This window comes from Pongo abelii, chromosome 4 (genome assembly GCF_028885655.2).
Source record: "Pongo abelii isolate AG06213 chromosome 4, NHGRI_mPonAbe1-v2.0_pri, whole genome shotgun sequence".
Classification (NCBI taxonomy): Eukaryota; Metazoa; Chordata; class Mammalia; order Primates; family Hominidae; genus Pongo; species Pongo abelii.
The window spans coordinates 14,538,722-14,551,768 of record NC_071989.2 but is presented as its reverse complement, the minus strand read 5'-3'; the positions used below and the strand labels follow the sequence as shown (position 1 = coordinate 14,551,768).

General features: G+C 42.7%; 1 protein-coding gene across 6 annotated transcripts in view; it reads right to left on the bottom strand.

The window, feature by feature from the left end:
- TRIO (trio Rho guanine nucleotide exchange factor) overlaps window positions 1–13,047 on the bottom strand; it is a 370,719-nt gene that overhangs the window by 327,932 nt on the left and 29,740 nt on the right. The window lies entirely within an intron of this gene.

Below are 13,047 nucleotides of genomic sequence, written 5' to 3'. Positions count from 1 at the left end.
TAAAATGTCACACCTGAGTTTGCAATTTATTTTCCAGCATAGTCCCATGAATCTAGTCAACATCTAAATACTACTCAGTAGTGCTAATTGGGTGTACCTCTTAAAAGTCTGTTTAACAAGCTATTCAAAACACTCTGGTTCCCAGCTGCCTGGAAAAATATTCTGAAAACATTTGCTAGGGCACAACTAGGAATCAGCCTTTTGCACAGTTCTTTATTGGCAGAGGTACTCAAAATTGCAAAACAGTCTTCTCTAATTGGAAGATGAAAAACTCCACACTCCTCACCCCACCCCATGTCCACTACCCATAACTAGACTGTCCCTGGGTAAGATCTGAGAAGCTCCAGTGAGTCACCAAGGACTCACATTTGTCCATTTCACTTTACAAATGAGAGAAATCAACCCGCCTGTAAGAGGGGCAAGCCAAGTCTGAATGTCACTCACCCACCACCTTCCTAGCAACTTGGCCTTTTTTCCCTCTGTCTTCTCCCAATCATTTTCACTCATCCTTCAGCCCCTCCCCACCCTTTCCTAGGCATTTGGCCTGAGAAGAGCCGCCCCAGTTTCTCCCTGCTCTTCAGCCAGGAGCCATCTCTGCCTAAGTGCAGGCAGGGGCAGGTGGCAAGGGATCCAGCCAGCTCCAGTGCGTGTGTGGCCAATCTGGGCCTGGGAGCCCACTCAGAGCCAGCAGACGTGCTGTGGCTGCCATGTTTAACAACTATGCTGGGCACGTTTTTCACCACAGCTATGAGAAGAGTGCCCACCCCAGTTAGGCCCAGGAAGAACTGTGCCATTCATGTTTTTAAGTATTCACCATTCAGTCTGCATCAGGACTTTTCAGGATTCAATTTGGGTGAAAAAAAATAGGACCAAGTGCTTCTGTAATCCTCTAGAACTTTCACTGTTCTGGTTTCAAGAGTGAGAACACCCACTATTAGCCTTTATAAGAAACAAGAAGGAAAGGAGAGAGAGAACGGGGTGGGGGGAGGGGGGAGGTGGAAAGGGGGGAGAATTTTATGGGGGAAGTGGAAAGGCCCAGATGTTCAAGATTGAAAATCACTGAAAATAACTAAAATGCCTTTGAGATGTGGCAGTCCACATAAGTTTTAGGGAAATCCTAAAACTGTCCATGAGTCATGGACGACTGAGATGGACCCGAATAAGGAGGTATTGGTGACGTCCACCCAAGCCAGGCACCAAGTATGCTGCTCCAAGGAAGAGCCCGATTTTGGGTTAGGAGTGAGAACACTAAATGTAATTAATGAGCAGTAGGACTGCCCTCGTGCATTAGATTAGAGTACAGACACCAGAAGGGAAGCACAGCAGTGGCTGTAGGGCGCCAACCCAGCAACCGCACTGGACCCAAGAGGCGTCCACACTCACAACCACTAACCTAACTTCATTTTTTTTCTGAAACACCAAGAACTAACTACATAGGCTATGTACTGGAAAGAAACATACTAGAACAAGTGTCTTACAATAAGATTTTGTATCAGGAGCATTTGAAAGATGCTGAGATGCGCTCTTTCCTCTAAGAATATGTGGTGTTCATATGAAGACATAAACAATTAGCAAGGGAAATTAGACTCGTCCATAGCAATGAAGTCCTGAATTACACTAGAGGCTAATATAAAGAAAATGCAAACACTTTTCCAGTCCACTGGAGCTTTATAGTTTGCTCAGTATTATTTTCTAAAAACATATGTTCAAAGTCTCAATAACATTGCCAAGTGCCTTTAGTAGAGTGCAGGGCACCTTGCAGAAGGGAAGCTGTGATCCCATGGCTGTACAGAGGCCATGGGACAAGGTGGCCTTGCAGCCTTGGGACAGATCATTGCAGCAGCTTCTCATTGTGATTTTGCTGAGAGGATACACAAACAGCGTACAGTGCTCCCTTTGGCTCTCAAAACAGAACTGCTGTTGCTAAGCTCAGCAGCAAAGCTCTTTTAAAAAAACATTTCTAAATCCCCACAGGATGATTTCTGCAAGGCGTTTCGTTACTAGCCGGCTGGATTTTTAACAGACATGGCACCCAACCATCCAAACACACAGCATTCTCTGGCATGGCTGCTCATCTGGACCAGGAGCTCTGAGGTCAAGGTCCACCAACAGTCCTCCTAAAGAAACCGTGGAGCCACACATCAGAGAGCCAAAATAAGAACCGTATTTTTTAAAGTCTAGGATACATCCTTCCCTTAGATGCCATGTCCTCTTGGGTAATTTATGAATTTTTTTTAAAAAATGGTTACCACAAAAATAAAATCAAAGTAAAACGGTCACTATCTGCCAAAGGTTAACAGTTGGCAGTGTCCCTCAGGATCCCAGAACACCAACAAACAACCTCTAGAGATCCCAAATGGGCAGCGAGGAGCAGCCAGCATGCTGTATTGCGGCCATGTGCCTTCCCTCCTCAGCAAACGGGAGGGGCAGAAACAGCACAGAAAGTTTTGTTCCAGTTTTTGATCCAAGCCTGAAACCAATCCCATTATGGAGGGGGAAAAAAATGAGACTCTGATGATTAAATAGCAATGTTAAATTCTTTTTTGTTTTTTTTTCTCTTTTTAATTACTTAGAGTTTCTTTAGGGCTTTTCTCGGGGGGGAAGGGAGGAGTTTATTGTTTTCAATTTTAGTCAAAGTAATACTTTATTTGTTTACATTTTTAGGGGCTGCAATAATTATTCTGAAAGAGGACTTTAACAAACTGATCCCTTTTAAGCATCTTTTAAAACAACAAGTCTCCAAGGACATATTTTTTCATTACGTAAACATACATATGTTTACTGCACACTTACTATTAAAGGAAGGGGAGAGAAAAGCCCTCGCTTACATCACAATCTTGCTGATGGAGAGAAGTCACAAAAAATGACTCCCAAGGGCACAACATACATCCCACAGAATTGCAGTTCAGAGACTTTCAACGGAGGGAAACAAGGGAAAGCCTCACTAAGGTTGTAGCTTCTGTAAAAGTCCAGGCCACCGGGAACAAACCTAGCTGTGATAAGGAGTTAGCCCCAGGAGGCCGGGAGGAACAGGCATCCTTCTGAATCCTAAAGAAGACCCCACCTCCCCAGCTCATGGAGCAGCTGGCCCCATCCTAGAGATGCACTGTTGTCTACCTGGTGCTGCCCGGAGGCCTGCGGAAAAGGATGGGGCCCTGGCCCAGCTCAGAGGAAAGGGAGCACAAAGGATGATGCGCTATGGCCAGGGCTGCAGGCAGGGGCATGCAAATGCCTGTAGCTGCCACCCTTGCTCTAGACCAAAGTGCACGGCAAAGTTGGGGGAGGTCTCCACTGTATTTGGTCCAATTTTCCTTAGGAAATCTCTGGAAAATCAGGGAAGGATTTTTAAAAATCATCAGAACTCCAAATTCACACCTAGGGAGCACTTCACCTGTCAGGAGAAATTAAGTGAATTCTTAAAGGCTAGTGAATGTTCCAATAGATAATGTTTAAAAAGAAAAGCAAATCATGAGATTTAATCAGAGAAAAAGTACAGCAAGTGCAATAATTAATGGCATTTTCTTACAGACCAAGCTCCTAAATGTAAATTTCTCACTAATTTTTAACACTTTCTCAACAAAATTAAGGCATAGAATTGATACTGTCATTGAATCATGGTGTATTATCACAAGATTTTTAGCTATGTCTATGGACAAGAAGAAACTTGCATTGTATTTGATAAGGCAATCATTTCTAAAACTTTGCTATTCCACCTACACTCTGACAACAATTTCTATCAGATATAAATTTGTCCCAAGGTGGAAGCATCTCTAAAGAGTGAGCCAAAGACTAACATTAAGATCCAGGGAACCAAGATGCTCTCTCAGCTAAGAGGGAACCAACAGGAGTAATAGGCGGCTCTACCAAATAGGAGGACGTGCACTCTCTCTCCCTGAGCCTGACAGCAGAGCTGGGGTCCTTCCCACTTCCCAGAGGAGCCTGCTCCTGAGGAATAACACGAGAAGTCTCGTTTAGTAAATCTTCAGGCCACACAGCTCAGAGACGTTATTACCGTGTTGGATGAAAAGAAAAAAAATGCCATTCAAAGATTTGAACAGGAAGAACCGAAAGTAATAATATGAAATTCAATGATATGTGGGAAGTGGTGTTCATATTCGAAATATTAATTTCTTAAATACAAGTCAGGGAGGATAGGGGGTGGGGAGAAGGAGATTAAAAACAGAGGACTGAATATTCTGGAGAGTTCTATGAGGTCAGACCTAGAATTTCAGACCCACATCAGCCTGGAGTGTGGAAACTACCAGAAAAGGAACAGTGAGGGCAAGTGGGGATGCGAAAGAGCCCAAGCCGGGAGGGGCGTGGCCACCATGCGGTCTTCAGACTTTCTCTTCTTTCTCATGCCATCCATTCAAGACTCTGAACTTGGCTTCAATCCTCTAATCCACCTTTACCGACCCCTGACATTGGTCTGTAAGTCAAGCAGGGGGCAGCCAGCGTTTTCAGGACACTGAAATGGCCCTCAAAGGATTTCTGCAGTGCAGCTGCCTGGGGGCAACCGTAGACACAGGTCCTGTGTGAGTGGTCCCACGTGCCATCTCACAGACTACGCCCCCCCAGAAACGCTCCACATCCACTCACAGGCCTGCCCACGACCATCTGCAAGCTGGCACAAACGCCATCACAGATTCTGAGACTGGGCAGGCCACATAATGGCTATGAAGTTCTAACAGACAGTGCCAGGGACCCCCCAGGCAGGAAACAACAGATGACAGTGACAGATAACTAGCTCTACAGATTTGTCTGGGCTCGGGTGAAGCAGCCCACCACAATTTTAGTTTCAACAAACACCAAAAACTTCAGAGAAGCACTAACAAAATTTCAAGCAGGCCAGTATCTGAAAAGACATTTCCCCTTCATGGTTCTCTAATACACTTTAAGGCATCCAAGAATAATACGGTATTTGTAGAAATTACCAACATTCATTCTATATCCCTTAAATAAGATGTCGTTTATTTTTTTAAGTCTGCAGTGTTAGCTGTATGTCCTACAAAAAGGTAAGAGCCTAAGAAATACAGCTAATAGAAGAATGAAACAAAAAAATACATTGTAGTATTCCATTGTTATTTTTTTATAATCCATATAATGGAAACAAGGAAAATTCTAAATGTGAATGTTTATGAACACAATTTTCTTGCATGTTCTTTATACCTTAACTTTTTTCTGAAGGATTTCCCTAGACAAAATTAAATATTTTAGTATATACAGAAAATAAGCCAACTCAAATCATAAATTTCAAAAGAAAATTAAAACTGCCTACCTATCTACCTATATTTCTTTTTTTTTTTTTTTGTGGGGGCACTGGGGGGACATGGGACCATTCACTCTGTCACCCAGGCTGAAGTACAGTGATGAAATCAGAGCTCATTGCAGCTTCACACTCCTGGGCTCAAGAGATCCTCCTGCCTCAGCCTCCTGAGTAGCTAGGACTGCAACTGCATGCCACCACGCCCAGCTTACTTTTTATTTTTTTGTAGAGACAGGATCTTGCTATGTTGCCCAGACTAGTCTCAAATTCCTGGCCTCAAGCGATCTTCCCACCTCGGCCTCTCAACTCGCTAGGATGACAGGCATGAGCCATTGTGTCTGGCCTATATTTTCATATGCAAAGATCAGACACTTCTAACCACATGGTCTGCCTTTTTTATTTAAGTTAAAAATGAGAGTCTTACAAAGGAACAATTTAGGTTATATTCTTTAGAAGGCAAACAATCCCTTACTTATTTAGAATACTAACAGCTTTCATTTCATACAATACTAAGTCTCAGCATAGTTTTATAAAAAGTTGTAAAGTCAGTTATCTTCTTTTGTCCCATTCCCTTCAAAATAATCTTTTTTCATCCAATGAGAATAGGAAGCTCCAGGCAGCATCTAATGATCAGTTTGGAAATTCAGGCCACACAGACTGAAAATATCAGCATGTAACCAGCTTTTGATCCAGGTTACTTTAAGAGGTTGTGCCAGAAAACTAGGGAATATAATGTATAGGCTTTACCACATCTATATTACAGTTAATCTTTTTTTTTTGGGGGGGGGTGGGGACGGGAGTCCTGCTCTGTCACCCAGGCTAGAGTGCAGTGGCGCGATCTCAGCTCACCGCAACCTCCGCTTCTCTGCTGGAGAAGCGATTCTCCAGCCTCAGCCTCCCAAGTAGCTGGGATTATAGGCGCGTGCCACCATGCCCAGCTAATGATTTTGTATTTTTTAGTAGAGACGAGGTTTCGCCATGTTGGCCAGGCTGGTCTCAAACTCCTGACCTCAGGTGATCCACCCACCTCAGCCTCCCAGAGTGCCGGGATTACACACCTGAGCCACCATGCCCAGACAGTTAATCATTAATTTAGCCAATACATGTTCAAAAATCAAATGAACTTAAAATATGTGTAAAATTCCAGATTGAGGCTGGGTGTGGTGGCTCATGCCTATAATTCCAGCACGCTGGGAGGATGGCTTGAGCCCAGCAGTTCGAGATCAGCCTGGGCAAAACAGTGAAACTGCACCACTACCAAAAAAAAAAAAAAATCAAAAACTGAGCTGGGCTTCGTGATGCATGCCTGGCTGAGGCAGGAGGATCACTTCAGCCTGGGAGCTCAAGGCTGCAGTGAGACGTGATCGTGCGACTGCTCCAAATTGGGCAACAGAGTGAGACCCTGTCCCAAAAAAAAAAAAAAAAATCCAGATTTTAAGAAAAAAAAAAAAAAAAGCTTTGTTGATTTATTTAAATCTTTATATTACTGAAGAATTCTGAGGGCAGAAAAAGTAAAAAGAATACATTTTTATTTTAAAATAGTTTTAAAATTGTAATGTAGTATTAGAGTAATTAAGAACAAATACAAAACAATTTCTCTAACTTCACCATATGTTTGAGTCTAGCATATGGTAAAGAAGTCACAGGGTACCTAACTGCTAAACAGGATTTCTCTCTCCATTCTGAGACACCAGACCCACAAAGGTGGGGGGTGGGACCAAAGCGGGGTGGGTGGCAGGACAGGACACCGATGTGCTGGCCGGGAACAGCAGGGGACTATGACCAAAACTTTTCCCTCACTCCAAATGGGAAAGCGGTGACAAAGGCTTTCTCACCACCCTCCAGTCCTGGCTTCTGCGGGGGTGGGGGGAGTACAAAGACCCCCTTCTGAGCTCTTGGTAAAGAAGGGTAGGACGCAAGCCAGGTCCTGGGGGCTGACAAATCCTGATTCATGGCTCAAGTCACACTTAGCTCACACACAAAATGAGCGATTCAGCCACTCCAGGCTACGGGGAGGAGGCTTCTTCAAATGTGCTGTAGGTCTGTTTTCAAACAGACCACCACTGACGGAGCTGCTGACTCAGCAGCACCCCTGTGACCACTCTTCTTGGCCAACTGTCCATGCCTTTATGTATCTGGACTGAATCAAACATCATTTTATCCAAGTTAGGGGTGAGCCACAAAGAACGACCATTGGGAGTCATAAATATCTTCACACGACTGTCACCCTCTACATACTGAATTATGAAACTGTGGCCAGTCAGTAGGTCGAGTCATCACACATCCCAGCTTGACAGACACAGTCTCAGTTATCCCTGCTGTTCTAGAATAATTATTGCTAACACCCTCCTTCACTCTCAACACCATCTCTGTTTAGACAATAAATTACGTGGTCAGCTTATCAAGAAATGTGAAGATATCAAAGCATCAATATTTGACAGCAACACCTGTCACCTTTCTAATACCAGGCAGGCACAGGGCTTTTTATCCACACCATAAGAGGGTTCTTAACATGTGGCCAGAACACAAGATTAACAACCTACGTCTCTCACATTGAATCTGTGCAAACATCTCTATACCAGTAAATTTGAGTATTATTCATTTTCTCCTCTTTTTTAATTGACAGCATTCCTGTGTCGACAACCATCACCTACAAATGACCTCTCTTAAAAATCCTTATGGTATAGGACCACACGTGTAACTCTGTTTCTGCTGCTTGTTTGGCAAATCCAAATAAAGGCCAAATGGAATCGCTGCCCTAGCAGACTATTTTTAGGGAAGAATGGTTAAGAGAAGTGGCAAAATGAATTACTCCACGAACAAGGAAAACCATGAGTACAAGAGTATTTGTTAAAAGCAAACACAAAAGCCAAACACATGACAAACAGTATCTGTAATATTAAATGGTGAATAAATATAAAATAATCAAGTAAAACAAAAAAGTAGACAATGTTGATAAAATACTTGCAGTGCATTAGAAACAGAGGCAAGCCACAGTATGGTGAGGATTGATTTTGCTTTTCTGTTTAATAATGGGCCTGTGAAAATTCCAGAGAAAGTCTTGCATTAGCATGAAGATGCAAAGCAGCCTCTCCTTCCTGCAATCCATATACTCAGCCCTCAAGACAGGCAGAAGGGAAACTCCTAGGCACCCAAGCCCAGGGACTGATGAGAAGTGGGAGACCTCTGGGCAGGAGACAGGAGGAGTGGTTCTTCCTCTCCAAGGCGTCCTGGGCTCTGGGACCCAGAGAGGGATGGAAGCCAGTCAGTCCAGCAATATTCTCTCTCTACCCTGTTAGCTTTTTGTTGTTGTTGTTCTTAAATTTCCTATCTGGTCGTAAACCACAGGCATCAGGCTTAAAAGTACAAGAATCCTGGGCTATCCTTGAAGATACCCAGGTTCCAGAACAGGAGCTCCAGCAAGGATGGTACAAACCTAGGATGGTGCGTTTCAGAGCAGATACCAAGAATTACCATGAAATTCACACAAGTGCCAGAAGTGCATACCACTAAAAAGACCTCTGTTTGAAAATCCCCATAAGAAGATTTTCATAACATCTGCTCATATCCTGGTGATTACCAAAAAAATTTAAAAGTGCCCTTTAAACTTGTGAAATATAAGCCACTAAAAGCAAAACTTAAATGTGGCGGCTTATAAGAGTTTTCTCACGTATGTAACATAAATAATAATCTGTTTTCAACACTCAAGTGAATTCCAGAATAAATCACCTGCCCTCCTGGGGCGTAACTGTATGCTCACACTATCAACCCATGAGTGCCCTGGGCGCTCAAACCTCAGGGCAGAGTCCATGGAACCCAATTACAGTATGTAAAGCTGGACACACAGTGTTTGAAAACAGGTTGTTTGTGCTTACCTAAGAATATTCTTATAAAAACTAAATTTAATGGTCAAGTGTTTCATTTCTAAAATGAATCTATTATAATATTATCAACCCTGTAATATGTGCATAAAATATTTAATGGCCATAAAGAAAAGTTAAAACCAGATTTTCAAGTGCCTGTGACTTAAGAAAAATTAAATGTTTTGGCTCTTTCCATTTACTTAACAGTAAGCAAAAAATGTTACTTTTGAAAAGTTCATGTTTCTAAATTTTTAAATCATCTTTAAAAGAATGAACTGAGGCTGGGCATGGTGGCTCTCGCCTCTAATCCCAGAACTTTGGGAGGCCAAGTGGGTAGGAGTTCAAGACCGGCCAAGGCAACTTGGTTGGTGAAACTCCACCACTACAAAAAAATACAAAAAATCAGTCAGGTGTGGTGGCACATGGCTGCAATCCCAGGTACTCGGGAGGCTGAGGTAGGAGAACTGCCTGAGCCCAGAAAATCGAGGCTGCAGAGAGCAGTGATTGTGCCTCCAGCCTAGGCAACAGAGCAAGACTGTTTTTTTTTTTGAGACAGAGTCTCGCTGTGTCACCCAGGCTGGGGTGCGGTGGTGCAATCTCGGCTCACTGTAAGCTCCGCCTCCCGGGTTCACGCCATTCTCCTGCCTCAGCCTCCTGAGTAGCTGGGACTACAGGTGCCCGCCACCATGCCCGGCTAATTTTTTGTATTTTTAGTAGAGACGGGGTTTCACCATGTTAGCCAGGATGATCTCGATCTCCTGACCTCGTGATCCGCCCGCCTCAGCCTCCCAAAGTGCTGGGATTACAGCTGTGAGCCACCAAGCCCAGCCTGACTCTGTTTTTAAAAAAAATAATGAATTGAATTTGTTTTTAACAGAGACAGGGTGCGTCTCACTTTGTTGCCCAGGCTGGCCTTGAACTCCTCCTCGACTCAAGTGATCGTCCCACCTCAGCTTCCCAAAGTGCTGGAATTACAGACATATGCCACCCTGCCTGGCTTTTCTAAGGAATTAGCATAGAATGTATTTTTAAATAAGAATTATGATTGATATTTGGTATTCTCAAATGCATTAACCTTCAGATATTCTTCACAAATCAGTATTGATGCAAAGGAAATACTTTTACTGTAACATGACACTTTGTGAACTTTTCTTTCATAAGGTGTATCTCCCCAACCCAGGACATTAGCAGTCTAGGTATCCCGTCTATTTTCATGATTCTCACAGATTCTGTGGAGCTCTTACTAAATGCATGTATAGTATTCTATGGTAGAAATAGGCTACATTATTGTACAGGGGAGTTTCCCAAATATTTGTGTAATTTTCAATGTGACTAGTTTTAAATAAAACTAGTTTTATTTAAAATGCCCAGGTAGATATAAGTAAGCTTTATTCTGAGTCTCATCATTTCTAACGTTGAGAAACACAAGCTTGCAAAATATATGGTGCTTCCCCATCTGGGGTCATGTTCCCAGATCTAGTTTTGTATCTAGACATATCTCTAACTTTCAATACTATAATAATCTAGAATCTTTAGCTCCAAAGAGTATATAATTTATGTAGCAAAAAGCAAACAAAAAATGGAATCTATTACTAAATATTAAAACATTAAAGGAAGTAGGAATTGTTGAAAGAGACAAAGAAGTTCTAAGTAAGGAGTGGAAAAAACCGGAAAGGAATTAGAAAACGCCTTTTAGAAAGCATTTGAATCCTGCACATGTATACCTATGTAACAAACCTGCACATTCTGCACATGGATCCCAAAACTTAAAGAAAAAAAGAAAAATTTAAATCCTGACAGCCATAAAGAGAAAACTGTAATCTCAATTCCAACCAGCAATTTTGGGGGAGTAGTATATTTCTAACTAGTGGCAATCTGGTGAAACTTACGAAGCTCTTCTCAGAACACTGTTTTTAAGTGCATAGAGAGACTTAAACAGAAAAGCAATTATATCTAAAAAAATAGTAATGATCATCAAAAGATTTTAAAGTAATATGTGCATCTTTACCACACATTAAATGAAAAGATCTAGCAGTCATTCTAGTAATTTCTATAGTTTTGAAGTGATGAGCATGAACAACATTTTGAGAGATCTGTAATAATTAATGTCGATTAAAAATATCTGCAGTATCCACAGGTGAAAAGTCACAGATACTACTAGAACTACATTCACAATTGAAAGAAATGCTGAATTTTAATGGAGATCCATGAAAATAAAGATATAATTCATTTATTTCCTACCAAAATTCACAGGTCTTGACTGAAGACTAAAATCCCTGACTCTAGATACTATTATTTATTTGGCGATCTGACCTCTACCTATGGAGGGAATGTCACAAAAAGTGATCAAAGAACATCTTCTTAACTGGGCCCATAAACTCTGTGGCAGAATCTTCTCTGGGGCAAGGGTTCAGGCCCGCAGCCTTGTGTGTGTTGTGTATGTCCCTGACGACAGCTGACCAGATGGCCTGACCCATCAAGTGACCATCAGAAATGTGAAACTTTTCAGGGTTGCTCATCAATCCTGTATTGAACTAGGAAGGTGAGAGAAAGCTGACTGGGTAGATAGAGAGGCAGGCGGGCATAAAGCCGACCCCTAGGGAGAAACAGGAAACAGAAACGAACTTGGAGCAGCTTTGCTGGGGCTTGCCTGTTCCCACTCGCAACAGTTCCTCTTGGGGTGAGGTGGGGTTATACCACCTTCCCTCGGGTTAGCTCAGAGGATTCTTTACTCTGAAAATAAATTTCCTTTTTTGCTCCAGCAACCAAAAGTGCCTTAACTAAGTCAGGCTCTGAAAGCGTAGGGCAAACTCTGCATGCTCCTGCTCAACATGGGGACTGTTAACAACCACAGCCACAGAAGGTTACAGCCACACGGGTGGAAGGCAACTAGCGCTCATTTCTCCATAAATCAGCAGCTCTAGAAAGTAGATCTTTCTAAACAGTACACAAAGAATCTATACTTTAGTGACCTCACATGTCAGCAGACATATTTCTCTGTCTTACTTTCCTACGACAGCCTTGCGTAAACAGACTTGCAGCCGCTGGTGCTCACTGCTGGCCATTTGGGCAGCATTACTGGGTATTTCAAGAGAACAGCCAAGACATACAGACAGCATGTGGCTCTACATTTATACAAACCACTAAAGGAGAGTAACAGTCACAGAGACAGACGCTTCTAATTTACATGTGGAAAACAAAGCAAACCTCTGTGCTCTTCTATCAGTGTTACTGCTTTTAATTAGCAATAAGCAAACATAGAAAACCGAAATTACATTATCAGCCTAAGTGGGTGAAGTCGGTCTCTTAATCTGTCCTAAGCGTAGAGCTCTTCGATTCTGTTCTTACTGAAATTAAGGGTGCCCCCAATCCTTATCTAATTATTCCTGATTGCCTGTAGCCTCCTAGGAAAAACAAAAAACAAAACAAAACAAAAACAGTGGGCTTATTGCTTCTGTAAATGAAGACAAGGTGATTTTTATTAGTGGCTCACAGAACACTTAAGAACATTATCAGGACAGGCGCGGTGACTCACACCTCTAATCGCAGCACTTTGGGAAGCTGAGGGGGGCGGATCACCTGAGGTCAGGAGTTGGAGCCAGCCTGACCAACATGGTGAAAGCCCGTCTCTACTGAAAATACAAAAAATTAGCTGGGCATGGTGGTGCATGCCTGTAGTCCCAGCTACTCGGGAGGCTGAGGCAGGAGAATTGCTTGAACCTGGGAGGTGAAGGTTGCAATTAGCCTAGATCTCGCCACTGCACTCCAGCCTGTGACTCTGTCTCAAAAAAATAAATTCCCCCTCCCCCTGCCAAAAAAAAAAAAAAAAAAAAAAAGAACATACAATGTGAGCATCTCAGATGACTCTTCAGTGATTTATACTCCTGGATCTCCTAGGGGCTGAGGGGAAGGGGAGGA